General features: G+C 47.1%; 1 pseudogene; it reads left to right on the plus strand.

Annotated features, from left to right (window-relative positions):
- Nucleotides 1–13089: 13089 nt before the first annotated feature.
- LOC136611053 (E3 ubiquitin/ISG15 ligase TRIM25-like) lies at nucleotides 13090–14833 on the plus strand (annotated as a pseudogene).
- Nucleotides 14834–15076: the final 243 nt, after the last annotated feature.

The following is a 15076-nucleotide window of genomic DNA, read 5'->3' on the forward strand; positions in this document are numbered from 1 at the left end:
TGTAACTCTACTACACTCTGGCTTGGTATCTACGGGAAGATTAACGGTGTTCCTACTACGCTCTACATGGCGCCCCTCTACAATCCCAGGAGCCTCAAGTTGTATCATCATTTTCCATAAATTATCTAGTTTTCGGCAATACTTCAAGTATCTACCTTTTACTTTCCATGGATGGAACAATTCCGGATTGCTAACGGGCTGCAGCAGCCTGTGACGTCCTGTAAATAGTCTAGTACAGCTTGTAAGCATTGCATCAGCGAGAGGACTCGGACCGGTCCGCGGGGGAGGGGCATGAGCTGGTTTATTACTTTTAAGCATGAGGAACACAAATATAAAAGAAACCTTTAAGTCAGACAACCCCTTTAATCTGCGTTACAAATTCCCTTTGGAGCCTCCATCAAAGATTCCATCAATTCTACTGTGAACAATGCAGCGTTATTACCACTGGTAACATGAAGAGTAATGGCTACTATGTCCATCATGTGACACATCGGGCCGTCCGTCATGGTTGGTTTTCTGTTCCTATTGTGCTGGATTACGGTTTTCTCCAGCAGGCTTTTGGGGTATTTTGTCGCTTCTGAATTATATTGTGTGCACACATCATCGAACCAGGTCAGACACAAGTGCTGGTCTAAAACTGGGAGAGTCTCTACAATGTGTAGAGGCTCAGGCTTTTTATTATAACACATGACAACCGCCCTTCAATGGGCGTGCAACAGATTACATCAGTAACATATAAGATTCTCATTTGTCGGATCATATAGAATCTCCCACCTCTCGGCCCACCCTCCCTCACGTCCGCCATAGTATGGACTTTGTCTTCTTTAGCATGCAGACAACCTTAAGCAGTTTCTGTGTATGTGGCAACCTATTGTTTAACTAGCTTGTATGAGGAGTGGAAGGGGGCTAGGTAAACACTCAGTATTAAACACAGGATATACACGACACTATGGCCCTTTAACTCTTAGAGGCTGGTTGTGCAACTTGTGTAACTTCTATGTACTTAACTAACATTACATCAGACATCCATTGTCTAGCAAATACTATGATTAGATTGTGTGTCGATCAAACTCCAGAGCTAAAAGTCATTACAACAGCAAAATACATTTGGGTTATATAAATCGATAGACATTTTATACCAAAATAATCAACATGTCTATCACAATCCCCCCTTAAAATGTCTATCCTCTAATTCTCTATCTAATTTTCACAGTTCTCTGCGCGTGAGCCTATAACTGGAGCGCGTTGAAGGTTCGTTTTAGGGTCTTCAAGGGGGTGTAGGACTTGTCCACTCCTTCTGGGGATGCATTCAGCAAAATCATGGTGGGAGCGGCTTTTCCAGCATCAGTTTCACAGGTCTCTCTGACACAGGGGATAACACAGCAGACTAGAACAGAAAAGGTAACCATCAGTTCACATACAACAGCAACGCCCGTCTGTGCCAGGATCCTTTACCACCCGCTCATCCATGGCGAGTACTGGTCCCAAAAGTTAGCTCTTTTTAGTTAGTGCGGTCAGCTTCTTAATGGCAACTGCGTCTTTACCCACGGGTCACGTGTCATCTAGGATATAGGTACAACAAGTCTCCCCTATCATCTTACAGACACTCCCCTTTTTAGCTAAAGTCATATCTAAGGTCATTCTATTTTTTTTTAAAAGTCATAGTCGAGGTAGGTCCTATTGGTCGACTAGTCCCTATAAGGCGTCTCTAGTATAATTTATAAACCGCTGTTAATTATAATAAACATAATTAATCCAATCAACGTTTATTTACCATAATGATCAGGAAAATGGACTCGATTCTAGTTTTAACTTGGTCTCTAATTTTTAAAACTTATCAGGTACCCCCCTTGGCTATCCTATGACGTCAATGTACACGTGTAGATCAAAACTACCACCAGGGGTCTCTCTTCTCGCTCTAGTATAATGTTACAATACTAGTAGCGTGCACAGGTACGCACGGCGTGGGACTCCCTAATCTTCACCCACACCAATGTCCCTCCTGGAGATAGTCCTAATGGTGAACACGTCCAGGTCGCCTCACCCTTGCGTCAGGGTTTTCCCACTGCCCGTAAGTCCCTACTCCTAGGAGGGGGGGATCCCTACCTCACCTCAGAGGGAGGCCATGGATTCCCTGGGCTCATTTCCGGGCATCCATACCCTCTATCTGTACAAGTTAACACCCCACAGGGTGTGCCCTCGCCGGAACTTAAGGTCTTCTGCACTATCCCTAGGCAAATGGGAATTCCACTGACAATCCATCTTAGGAGATCGGGGCAGGCGCAGTACTAGTACATTTCTCCTTTTCTTTGGTAGCGTATGTGGTTGGCATTATCGGAACTGGCTCTTCATCTTTTTTAAACAAGGGAAATATTGGTGAGTTCCCCAAAAATCTCCCTCTACCCTGCCTAATTGCCTGGCAGGTGTAGTTTCCAGGGTAGTCAGTAACACTCTCTCCAGTGCAAAACACTTAAGTAGTTATAGAGTATTCCTTCTTCCATTTCTCACGGACAGTGTAATTAGCGGAAATGTTCGTGAAGAGACTAATAAACCACTCTTCAGCATCTACAGGGAGATTTAGGGGGACCATCCCCGAGTGTAGTCGGGCACTACCGCACACGCAACAGTTAGACTTGTTGCTCCTGTTAGCATTTTACCTCATCAACTCCAACCAGAGATTCTGGTCAGAGTAGCCAGTCGCTACTGTCAAGGTGTCCTCAAAAGGTAGGGTCGGCTATGATCATCATGTTCGTCAAGGTCTTTATCTTACGGCGGAGGGGGTTAATTATGGGCACGGGACTAAGTGAAGGCTTCCATTCGGCTGCATCTACCATATCCCTTATTTTAAACTTCCCTAAGGGATCTGTCCTCCCGTACCGGTATGTCCCCAGACTATAAGTCCCTCCGTCCCCCGGGCTTGGATCTCCCATGGTTAATGTAAAAACCGCATTAAAACCAAGCAACATACTAAGTTCAGCCTTCCAATACCTGCTGTCCTTATTACTCTCAAGGAGGGTTATACGACTAATTAGGGATTTCCCGCTCTTATCTTTCTTATTTAAGGCACTTCGCGGTTTATAGGACTAGTCTGTTCCTGCGTTCCATCCCACTAATCCCCAATAACGGCAGTCTTCTCCCCAGACGTTATCAGTGGTGCAAACATATTGTATTCCCCGGGTATATAAGTCATATAACCAGCTGGACTGAGCTAAATCTGGCCTGCGGTGGGATCTTGCGCCTAGACACGGGACCACAGTACAATAGTCGAAGGAATATGCGGCTACTTGAGCATTGGACGAGTTATACTAGAAGGTAACCATACCCCCATATTCTTCCGACTAAGGATTCCAGTTGCTACCCTCTTCTCTCACTAGCCCTAACCAGAGTAATGTCTTTGGCACAACTAAGACTGGTCTCCCGGATCTAAAGCTTTCTTACAGTATGAAGCATGGATCCATGTAAGTCTTTCGGCTAGTTTCACAGCTGTGGCAGTAGTCAGAAGCACCTGGTAGGGGCCATCAAATCGGGGCTCAGGAGGGTGCTTCCTGAGGAACTTCTTGACGCACACCCAATCCCCAGGCTGCAAGATATGTGTCCCAGTGTCTGCCTCTGAGTCTGGAAGAGAACACCTGTGCATAGGCTTTGGTTAGTTCTTTAACAACGGAAATCACATACTTAGTCAACACATCAGATTGTAATTGTAACCACTGAGGATAGTAACAACCTAGCCTTGGGGCTAGCCCAAACAATCTCGTAGGGAGATAATATATAATCCCCCCTGGGTTCATATCTAACACTGTATAAGGCTATTGGATGACAGTCTTTCCAAAGTGGCGTCATTTTTAAGTATCTTACTTTTAGCGTGCCACTACGTCTCTCCACCTTTCCACTACACTAAAGGTGGTACAGTATGTAAAAGGCCTGGGATACACCCAGAGCAGACATGACATGTTACATTCACCTGTGAAGTTTATACCTCTGTCTGACTCTGAATCACCTCTGGTACCCCATATTCACAGTTTACCTCGTTCATGAGCTTCTTTGCGGTTACCTACTTGTTTGCCTTGGTAACAGGGTCAGCCTCCAACCTGCAAAGACATCAACAACAACAAGCACGTATTCATACTTCCCAACAAGTGGGAGCTGAACGTAGTCAATTTGCAATCCCTGAAATGGGTAGAGTGGTCTAGGCAAGTGTGATGTGGCAAATTTACTTCTGCCCTGTCTCACCCATGGCATAGATCATGCTAAACCGGACAAATGATGCAGCAGCTACAGAGAACCCAGAAGTCGCCCAACCTCTTTCAAGCGTCGTCGTCAGTGCTGCTTTACTAGGTGGGTCTTTGCGTCCATCAGCTGGGCCATCATGGGATACAGGAACTGTGGTGGGCAAGTGCTGTTGACCGTTCACCACACGCTGTCCTGTTTCTGCTGCTCCCATATTAGTCCATTTATTCTTTTCTTCCTTGCTGGCTTGTAACTGTAAAAGTCTTTTAGCATATCAAAGTCCAAATTTTTGTCAATGTCCAAAGTTTTTACCACTGACTCATGCCGTCAGTATCTTTTCTTCTTTCTTCCACGGCTTGAGGGCCGCTGCCTTTGCTATGCTGTCAGCGAGGGTGTCGTCTCTCGCCTCTCCAGTGTAGGAATCGGTGCGAACTCTCAACTTTGTCAGGTAGAAGTAGGGCCTCCATGCGACTCTGTACCGCTGCACCATTCTCAATTGGTTGTCCTGCTAAGGTAAAAAAACTGTCTGGCCTTCCATATTGGGCCGTAATCATGAGCTATGCCAAATGCATACCAGGAGTCAGTGTAAAGGATTGCCGGTCTTACCTCTCGCCACTCTACATGCCTCAGTGATGGCCTTTAATTCCGCTTCTTGTACTGTGACATGCGGAGGCAGAGCTTCTGCTTCTAGGACATCTTGTTGTGTGACCACTGCATATCCGATGTGGAGTCATCAATCCTCACCCTGGTACCATCTGCAAAAAGCTCAACATATGCATTATCAACAGAGGTTCTGATAACTGTTTGCATACCTGCAGTTTCTTACTGTATTAGTACTAAATAATCGTGTTGATGTTCTATTTCACATGGCTCGGAATCTTGTTATCTTATTCCATTTATTTATTTTTTTTCAAACCCAATAGCTGATCTACAACACCTAGATCATCTATGACCCAGATCACCTATGCCTCCCCCCTTTTGAACCGCAATACTCAATGGAAAAAGAGTCATTGCGTTCAAACTAGTAAACCAAGAGGCACAAAAACAAGCACTTTGTAGGTCAAGGTGACATAGTATGCAGCGAAGTCTGAGCGAAAATCTCCTTACAAAAAAAATGTTTTTCCTTTCAGGTCGCAGTTAGCATTTTTTAACACAAGGGGGCGCAACACAAGTCAAATTTTACGTCACCCAGTGTAATAGTATTTCAGGGTATGGCCAGCGTTTAGCTTTTACTCTCCTGTCGGAATATAATTATAGCTTCAGTGTAGACTGACACTAGAATATACCAAAGACTTAAAGAAAAACTAAAGAATACGGATGAATTAACATCCTACTCTGGGCAATTCAGTCCCTCTTTCTTCACATAAAAAGTAAAATTACTTCACCAAATTGCATGAAAAAAGTTTGCTGGGTGACTATAGTGAAATTATTCCATCTGTGGGAGCCTTCCGTAACATCATCTGTCTGAGTATCCATTGGAGAAGCGGGCAGTGGAAAACAGAGCCCCTGGGAACATGAGAGAGCGTCCCCTGTCATGTATTCCTGGTCTCTGCCCCCCATGCATCAACTCCAATCTTCCATGCACTATAAACCAGCTTAGTCATCTACTATGTCCCAAGCTGCATCTCCACAAAGGTTTGTTTCCCTGAACTTATCACACATCCAAAGTGGCCACATCTTGGAGCGTAACAAAGTCTGGTCAAACAAAACCTTACTTCAGACAATCATGATGTTAGCACTGGATACAGTGGCATTGGGGAATATAGGCCTCCCAAATGCAGCAAAATGGCCGCCAGAGGCAGAAAGGGGCGGGGCTACAGATCTCCCAGGTGAGGCAAAATGGCTGCCGGAAGAAGGGGCGGGGCCAGGTCCTGTCCCGGATGGGGAGGGACCGGAAGTAACATCACACACCCTGAAAGTGAGCACATGGGGGGGGGAGGTAACTTCAGGGTGGGGGCAGGCCTCACTACATTTACTGCAGAGTCACACTATGTTGGGTTGTAAACATTGCAAGCGCGGCCGCCATTACAGGGAGGGGCTGTAGTCAACACAAAGGCATTACATTGTTCATTAGCAATACACATACCCCACTACATGCTTTCCCCTCTTCAATCTCTTAACTACATTATACCTCCTCCTAGCAATCTAAAAACACCTTTCTTTCTGCTAGGCTTCCTGCTCATCTTCTGAAAACTTTCTACAGCCTATTTTATCTGTCCATGACCTGACATTTCTTTCTGCAACTTTTCCTGGTCCTTCTCTTTGTATAACATTTCTACATGTTCAGTAAACTCTGCTGCCTTCCCTTCAGCAACCAGATCACAAGCTCTATGACCTTTGTCCTTGCTCACTTTGCTCAACTCTATTCTATTCGAAGTTTCTATTCATTCTATTCGAAGACACAGTAGTGTTTCTCTTGTAAAATCTGCTTTCTTCAAATCCTTCCAATATAACCTCTCTTTCCCACTCAGATTACAATGCACATTAATTCTACAAGACAAAAAGGAACGGAAGGGTTAATTGGAAAAAGCTTTCAGTTCACTCTTATCAGCAGCCCTCCCCCAATAATAAACACTGCACATTCTTTCTATAGTACCAAACAGACGGGATTACTGGAGAATACCCACAACGGCTCAAGGTATATATCTCATCTACCTTTATAACAGCCCACCGTATACTAGTAATCCCCAAGAGCACTCCTTGTACATGATCTAGACAGGACATTTAGCTATACACAGAGACTGACGATTATTTTCAATGACCAAAACCTCAACAATATTCTGGAGAAATCACACCACGGCTATATTCCCTCGTATATACCTTTTCACATATGAGAACATAACACGCTCAATCATAAAGGTAAGTATACGTATCATAAATCTTCCTAACCTCACACTAGTTATCTAGGAGCACGTGTCTCTCCGGCGTGTTCCCTCAGACTTAAACAGCCGAGTCCGCCCTTCCGACACGTTAACCCTCACAGAATTTGTCTCTTGGTCTTGCATACACAATTTTTAACCGTCTCAGACATAACAGTCACAGCATACAAAATACCCCTTAGGCCTCCTTCCCACGAACGGATTTCCGCCGCGTAATTCGCGGCGAAAATCCGCTGCGTTGCCCGCAGCTATTAGGTTCTATTGAACCTAATAGCACAATGCTCACGATGCGTAATTCCACCGCGGAATTACGCACCGCGATTTCTCCCGTCCTCACCGGCAGCATGCTCTATTTTCTGCGGGTGAGGACGGGCTGTACGCACTGACGGCTTCCATTGCAGTCAATGGAAGCCGTCCGTTCACGCTATCTCCCGCTGTAACCAGCGGGAGATAGCGTGAAAAAACGCTTTCCCGCCCACCGCCGCGCGTCATATGACGCCATATGACGCGCACGGCCGCGTCACGTAACACGGCCGGCCGCGTCACGTGACACGGCCGGTGACGCGCGGCGGTGGGCGGTGACGGGTGGTGACGCGGCGGCGGTGGGCGGGGAAGCGATTTCACGCTATCTCCCGCAGGTAAGTATAGGGGCTCTGGGGGGCGCCGTGACGGGCTTCGCAGCGGAATATTACGCGGCGGAGCCCGTCACGCTCGTGGGAAGGAGGCCTTAGGCAGGTTAAAATGGTGGTCTTTTTTCCGAGTAAGAAAGAACTATATTACCTGCCTTTCATTGATTTATCACTCTGGATCAGGAACAGGCAGAAAAGCAGTCAGAACCCAGATCACATCGGTAGATTTACATAAAGCAATCTTACCGTGTTCTGTAGATTTTCGGGCCCCTGAGTTCTGCGTGCCGTCTGCCGATCTCTGTATTTTTCCAGAATGAAAGAAATCAAAATCTCTTAACTCGGTCCACCCAGAGACGTCAATTGTGCTGGATTACGGTTTTCTCCAGCAGGCTTTTGGGGTATTTTGTCGCTTCTGAATTATATTGTGTGCACACATCATCGAACCAGGTCAGACACAAGTGCTGGTCTAAAACTGGGAGAGTCTCTACAATGTGTAGAGGCTCAGGCTTTTTATTATAACACATGACAACCGCCCTTCAATGGGCGTGCAACAGATTACATCAGTAACATATAAGATTCTCATTTGTCGGATCATATAGAATCTCCCACCTCTCGGCCCACCCTCCCTCACGTCCGCCATAGTATGGACTTTGTCTTCTTTAGCATGCAGACAACCTTAAGCAGTTTCTGTGTATGTGGCAACCTATTGTTTAACTAGCTTGTATGAGGAGTGGAAGGGGGCTAGGTAAACACTCAGTATTAAACACAGGATATACACGACACTATGGCCCTTTAACTCTTAGAGGCTGGTTGTGCAACTTGTGTAACTTCTATGTACTTAACTAACATTACATCAGACATCCATTGTCTAGCAAATACTATGATTAGATTGTGTGTCGATCAAACTCCAGAGCTAAAAGTCATTACAACAGCAAAATACATTTGGGTTATATAAATCGATAGACATTTTATACCAAAATAATCAACATGTCTATCACACTATGATGGCACAGAGGAGGATAAATGTTTAGCTCAGATGTAAACCTGGCCTTGTGCTGTGCTGATAATGTATTCATATATTTAGGTTTCTGGTTTCACCCAAGAACTTCAAGACCCCCCCCCCCCCACCGGCTGGCAGGATGCCGATTGTCTAACAGGCAGACACAAATGGGATATGCAAAATCTCTGGGCTGTAAATGGGGCCAGAATCGTGCCGCAGCATCTTATTACATGCCGATGTGTCCCGCATCACATGTCCATCAATGTGAAGATAAAATGCTGATAACTTATTTTCCCTCTCGTTTCTTTGCCACGTTTTCCCCTTAAAGGGGTTGTCCGGCCGCCCAAAGTGATTTTTCTTCCCATTAATGCCCCGTAGAGTAAAAGCATCCTACAATACAGCATTACACATAAAAAACGGGATTCTGCTAACCTTTTTATTCCTTATCTTCTCCTTGTAAAGCTGACCTGCAGAATATTTCAAAGATGGCGCCGCCGAGGTAGTTCCCATGATGCACTGCTCCCTCTCCTCCTCAGTGTGCGATGACGCCCGTCACATGAATGGAAGATCGGCATCATTAAGAGAGACGCACGCTGTGATGGGGAGAGCGATATCGGGCTGTGAGGGATGGCCTGATATAGCTCCCTCCCTCCGTGTGAGTCCCCACTGCTTTCAATGGAGCCGGCAGCAGGCAGCGCACCAGCCCCATTCAAATAGAGATGAAGGAATCTCCTGCTACAGCTGTCACAGCAGAAGCAGGAGATCGCGATCCTCTCCCATTGAAAGTAATTAAAAGTGAAAGTAGCACCACCTGCTCTCACACAGTGCCCCCCCCCATGGTGCACCTACTTAGTGCTCCCACATGGTGCACCCACAGTTCCCCCTATACAGTGCACCCACAGTGCCACCACATAACATATTGCCCCTACATAGTGCTCCCACAGTGCCCCCACATAGTGCCCACACATAACATAGTGCTCCCACACTGTCCTCACATAGTGCCCCCCAGATAATGCCCCCAAATAATACACCTACATAGTGCCCACACATAGTGCTCCGACAGTGCCCCCGCATAACATAGTGCCCCTACACAGTGCCCCCCCATGGGGCACCTACATAGTGCCCCCACATGATACTTCCACAGTGCCCCCCAAGTGACCCCACATAACACAGTGCCCCCACATGGTGCTCCCACAGTCCCCCAAATAGTGCTCCTACATAGTGCTCTCACATAGTGCCCCCTCATGGTACTCCCACAATGCCCTCCCCCAGTGACTCCACATAATATTGTGCTCCCACATAACAACGTGCCCCCACATGGTACTCCCACAGTGCCCCCTCAGTTCCCCCACATAACATAGTGCTCCCACATAACACAGTTCCTCCACATGGTGCTCGCACATTCCCTTACATATTGCTCCCACATAGTGCACCTACATAGTGCTCCCACATAACACAGTGATCCCACATAAAACAGTGCTCCCACATAATATAGTGTCCCCACATGGTGCTCCCACAGTGCCGCCATATAACATAGTGCCCAACACAGTGCCCCCACATGGTGCTCTCACAGTGCCCACATAGTGCTCCCACACACTGCCCCCACATAGTGCCCACACACACTGCCCCCACATAACATGGTGCTCCCACTTGCTGCCCCCACATAACATAGTGCCGCCACAGTGCCTCCTGAGTGCCCGCACATAGGGCCCACACACACTGCCCCCACATAGTACTCCCACATGGTACTCCAACAGTACACCCCCCCCAGTGACCCCAGATAACATAGTACACCCACATAACACAGTGCCTCCACATAACATAATGCCCACACATGGTGCTACCACAGTGCTCCCATATAACATAGTGCCCCACATAACACGGTGCTCTGACACAACAGTAGCCCCAGCAGGAATAGTGCCCCCACAATAGTAGCCACAGCAGCATCAGTGCCTAAACAATTATAGCTACAGCAGTAATAGTGCCCCCACAATAATAGCCACAGCAGTGATAGTGCCCCCACAATTGTAGCCACAGCAGCAACAGTGCCCCCACAATAGTAGCCACAGCAGCAACAGTGCCCCAACAATAATAGCCACAGCAGTGATAGTGCCCCCACAATTACAGCCACAGCATTAATAGTACCTCCACAATAGTAGCCACAGCAGTAATAGTACCTCCACAATAGTAGCCTCAGCAGCATCAGTGCCCCAACAATTATAGCTACAGCAGTAATAGTGCCCCCACAATAGTAGCCACAGCAGTAATAGTACCCTCACAATAGTAGCCACAGCAGTAATAGTGCCCCCACAATTATAGTCACAGCAGAAATAGTGACCCCTAGTAATTGCCCCAGCAGTGGTAGTAAACCTCAATAATTGCCCCAGCAGTGATAAATATTGGGGGTCACTATCATTGCTGAGGCAGTTACCCTTAACAATTGCAGCAGCAGAAATAGTGCCCCCATTAGCTATGACACAGACGAGAAAGATGTTTGGGGAATTCTCTTTAAGAAGATGGACACTGAAGTTCCAGTTTGGTCGGGTTCAGGTCGGACTCTGTGCAGCCGGTTCAATCGTGGAACATCCATATCCTCAAAGCAACATAACACAACGTTGGATTTGTGACAAGATTTTCCTCAGTGGTCCTCGTACAATCTCTGGAGCAAAGAAATGCCCCAGCTTGGCAAGGGTGGCACCATTGCGCAGACTCTCCTCCAGCTCCGTATGGGGCCACAGCTCCTCATTGAGGCAGGACTCCATCCAGCTGCAGGGAAACCATGGGGGGGGGGGGGGGGGGGCACTCCTGCAGGTAAGTATATAACTTTTGTAAGGCTCATATTCAATGCACAAAGTATGTTACAAAGTGCATTGTAAGGCCCATACGGACAACCCCTTTACTTCATGAACCTCTCAGATGTCTGATTTCTTCATGAATTTGGATCTTGGTGAATCTCTTCTCTTATCTCTGCTGTAAATTCTTTATTTTCAGTAGATTTCTATTGAATTTCTTTTAAAAGAGAGGAATAACAGAGGGAATTTACTGCAAGTAACAACCCAACGCTTTATATGTGACCACAATGTAGGCCCTAAATATACAGCAGAAAAAATCGACCCCATTTTCCCAAAAATAAGACCTACCCTGAAAATAAACCCTACCCAGATTTTACGGGAAGGCTTGAAATATAAGCCCTGCCCTGAAAATAAGCCCTAGCTGCGTTACATAAAAAAAAAATAATTGAATACTTACTAGCAGGATCGATGCAGGTCCTCCTGCTGCTGCCTGAAGCTCCGCGATGCGTCCTGTAGTTCTCATTCACACACAGAAGATCACTTCTTGGTAATGGGATTCATAAATCCCACCTCCAGGAAGCGATGGCTCCTATTGGTTCTCGAGCACTGCTCAGCCAATCCATGCAGCGCTCGATGAACTAATGCGATGGCTGTGATTGGTTCATCAACTGCTGCTCAGCCAATAAACGCAGCGCTCGATGAACCAATCATAGCCATCGGTTTGTGGAGGCGGGATTTATGAATTGGCCAATCAATGCCACGGCTCAGCGTGTTATAGGTCCAGAGAGCAGCGGGAGGGACCTGGACTTATTAAAGGGGTTGTCCCGCGCCGAAACGGGTTTTTTTTTTTTTCAACCCCCCCCCCCCCGTTCGGCGCGAGACAACCCCGATGCAGGGAGGTAAAGAAAGCTCACCGGAGCGCTTACCTTAATCCCCGCGCTCCGGTGACTTCTCTACTCACCGCTGAAGATGGCCTCTTCCTCCGTGGACCGCAGCTCTTCTGTGCGGTCCACTGCCGATTCCAGCCTCCTGATTGGCTGGAATCGGCACGTGACGGGGCGGAGCTACACGGAGCTACACGGAGCCCCATAGAAGACTGCAGAAGACCCGGACTGCGCAAGCGCGGCTAATTTGGCCATCGGAGGGCGAAAATTAGTCGGCACCATGGAGACGAGGACGCCAGCAACGGAGCAGGTAAGTATAAAACTTTTTATAACTTCTGCATGGCTCATAATTAATGCACAATGTACATTACAAAGTGCATTATTATGGCCATGCAGAAGTGTATAACCCCACTTGCTGCCTCGGGACAACCCCTTTAAGTATAATAAGACATCCCCTGAAAAAAAGACCCAGTGCCTGTTTTGTGACAAAAATTAATATAAGACAGGGTCTTATTTTCAGGGAAACATGGTATCATTATGACAACTGTCCATTAACGGGTTAATAGTGACTGATCTTGTGCCGTGCAGCCCCGCCCTGTAGTCAACAGAAGAAAACTTGCTCATAGGTCTATGAGGGTCAGGAAGTAGTAGTTTCGTTTCTCTCTTCCTCTGTCAGCCATGGCGTCTGCTGCTGTGAGAGACAAGCTGCTCTGTTCCATCTGTCTGAGCACTTATACAGATCCTGTAATGCTGAGATGTGGACACAACTTCTGCCGGGTCTGTATTCATCGTGTGCTGGATACACAGGACGAGGCTGGAGTTTATTCCTGTCCTGAATGCAGAGAGGAGTCTCAGGAGCGGCCGGCACTGATGAGATGCTTAGCTCTGTGTAACATCATGGAGAACCTCCTGATTACTCCTCCGACACAAACGGAAGCCGAGATCTTCTGCACTTACTGTGTGGACTCTCCTGTACCGGCTGCTAAATCCTGTCTGCTGTGTGAAGCTTCTCTGTGCAAGAAACACCTGCGAGTTCACAGCAAGTCAGCAGAACACGTCTTATGTGAGCCCAGAGCCAGCCTGGGGAGCAGGAAATGTTCTGTCCATAAGAAGATCCTGGAATATTACTGCACTGAGGATGCCATCTGTATCTGTGTGTCCTGCAGTTTGGCCGGAGAACATCGGGGTCATCGGGTGGAGATGCTGGATAAGGCCTCTGAGAAGAAGAAGGAGAGACTGAGAAATGTTCTCCAGAAACTGATCACAAGGAGGAAGGAGACTGAGGAAAGAGTCCGGAATCTGGAGGAGTGCAGGAGGAAAGCTCAAGAAAAAGCAGCTGGAGAAGCAGAGAGAGTCACTGCCCTGTGTAGAGACATCAGGAGACAGCTGGATGACCTGGAGAAGAGGGTCCTGAGCGAGATCTCCAGGCAGGAGAAGGAAGAGTCACTCTCACTTTCTGCTCTCATCCAGAAGCTGGAAATACAGAAGGACGAGCTGTCCAGGAAGATGAGACACATGGAGGAGCTGTGTAACATGACTGATCCACTGACTGTCTTACAGGAACCAGACACCGGGGACTTGTGTGATCTTCAGGACACGGGGGAACATGATGGAGGTGATGGGGACACGGGGGGACATGATAAACTGCTCCACGATGTAGATGGTCCGGATGTGGCTGTGATCTCAGACACATTACACACATTATGTGACATAGTAACAGGTATAAGGAGGGGGATCTATGTGGCGGATCCTGCAGACATATTACTGGATGTAAACACTGCTGGTAATAATATCCATATATCAGATGACCTGAAAACTGCAACCTGGACACAAGAGAACCGTCCATATACAGCAGAGAGATTCCAGCATAATCAGGTGATGAGCAGGAGGGGATTCTCCTCAGGACGATATTACTGGGATGTGAAGGGCAGTAGATCAGGGGGGTGGATGGTGGGGATGTGTTACCCCAGTATAAACAGGAGGCAGCAGTCATACATTGGACATAATAACAAGTCCTGGAGTTTGAGGAGGTGTAATAATAAGTATTTAGTGATACATGACAGTAAAGAGATCCGGTTACCTCACATTATATCCAGGAATAGAGTCAGGATCTGTCTGGATTATGGGGCCGGGCGGCTGTCCTTTTATGAGCTGTGTGACCCCATCAGACACTTACACACCTTCACTGCCTCCTTCACCGAGCCGCTTCATGCTGCATTATGGGTAATTGATGGTTCAATAACAATATTGGGAGAAGCAACAACTGGGAGAAACCATAATAGAAACTGACCAGAGACAGGACTGAAAGACAACCTGATTGGTAGATCAGACAGCCAATGGGATGAATGAGGTGGGGCTGCAGGTGATTATAACCAAAGCCAGGCCCACTTGACCATTTTCCCGGAGTAGGGGACTGCTTATCCCTGCGTATTGTCATGTTCTTACACGGTTATGCCTGCACATGTACACGTATTTTACTCACGCTGTCCTGCGCCGGCTGGCTGGTTTCTTCTTTTTTTCACTTTCCTTCTCCTGTCTCCTGGCAACATAAAACCGCCATACATATGTGATGTAATTGTGTAAGCGCTGTGTTGTGAACGCACCCATAGAGAACAATAGGGCTGTTATGTGCATTATATGCGGTAAAATAGAACATGCTGCGCTC

This window comes from Eleutherodactylus coqui, chromosome 2, assembly GCF_035609145.1.
Source record: "Eleutherodactylus coqui strain aEleCoq1 chromosome 2, aEleCoq1.hap1, whole genome shotgun sequence".
Taxonomy (NCBI): domain Eukaryota; kingdom Metazoa; phylum Chordata; class Amphibia; order Anura; family Eleutherodactylidae; genus Eleutherodactylus; species Eleutherodactylus coqui.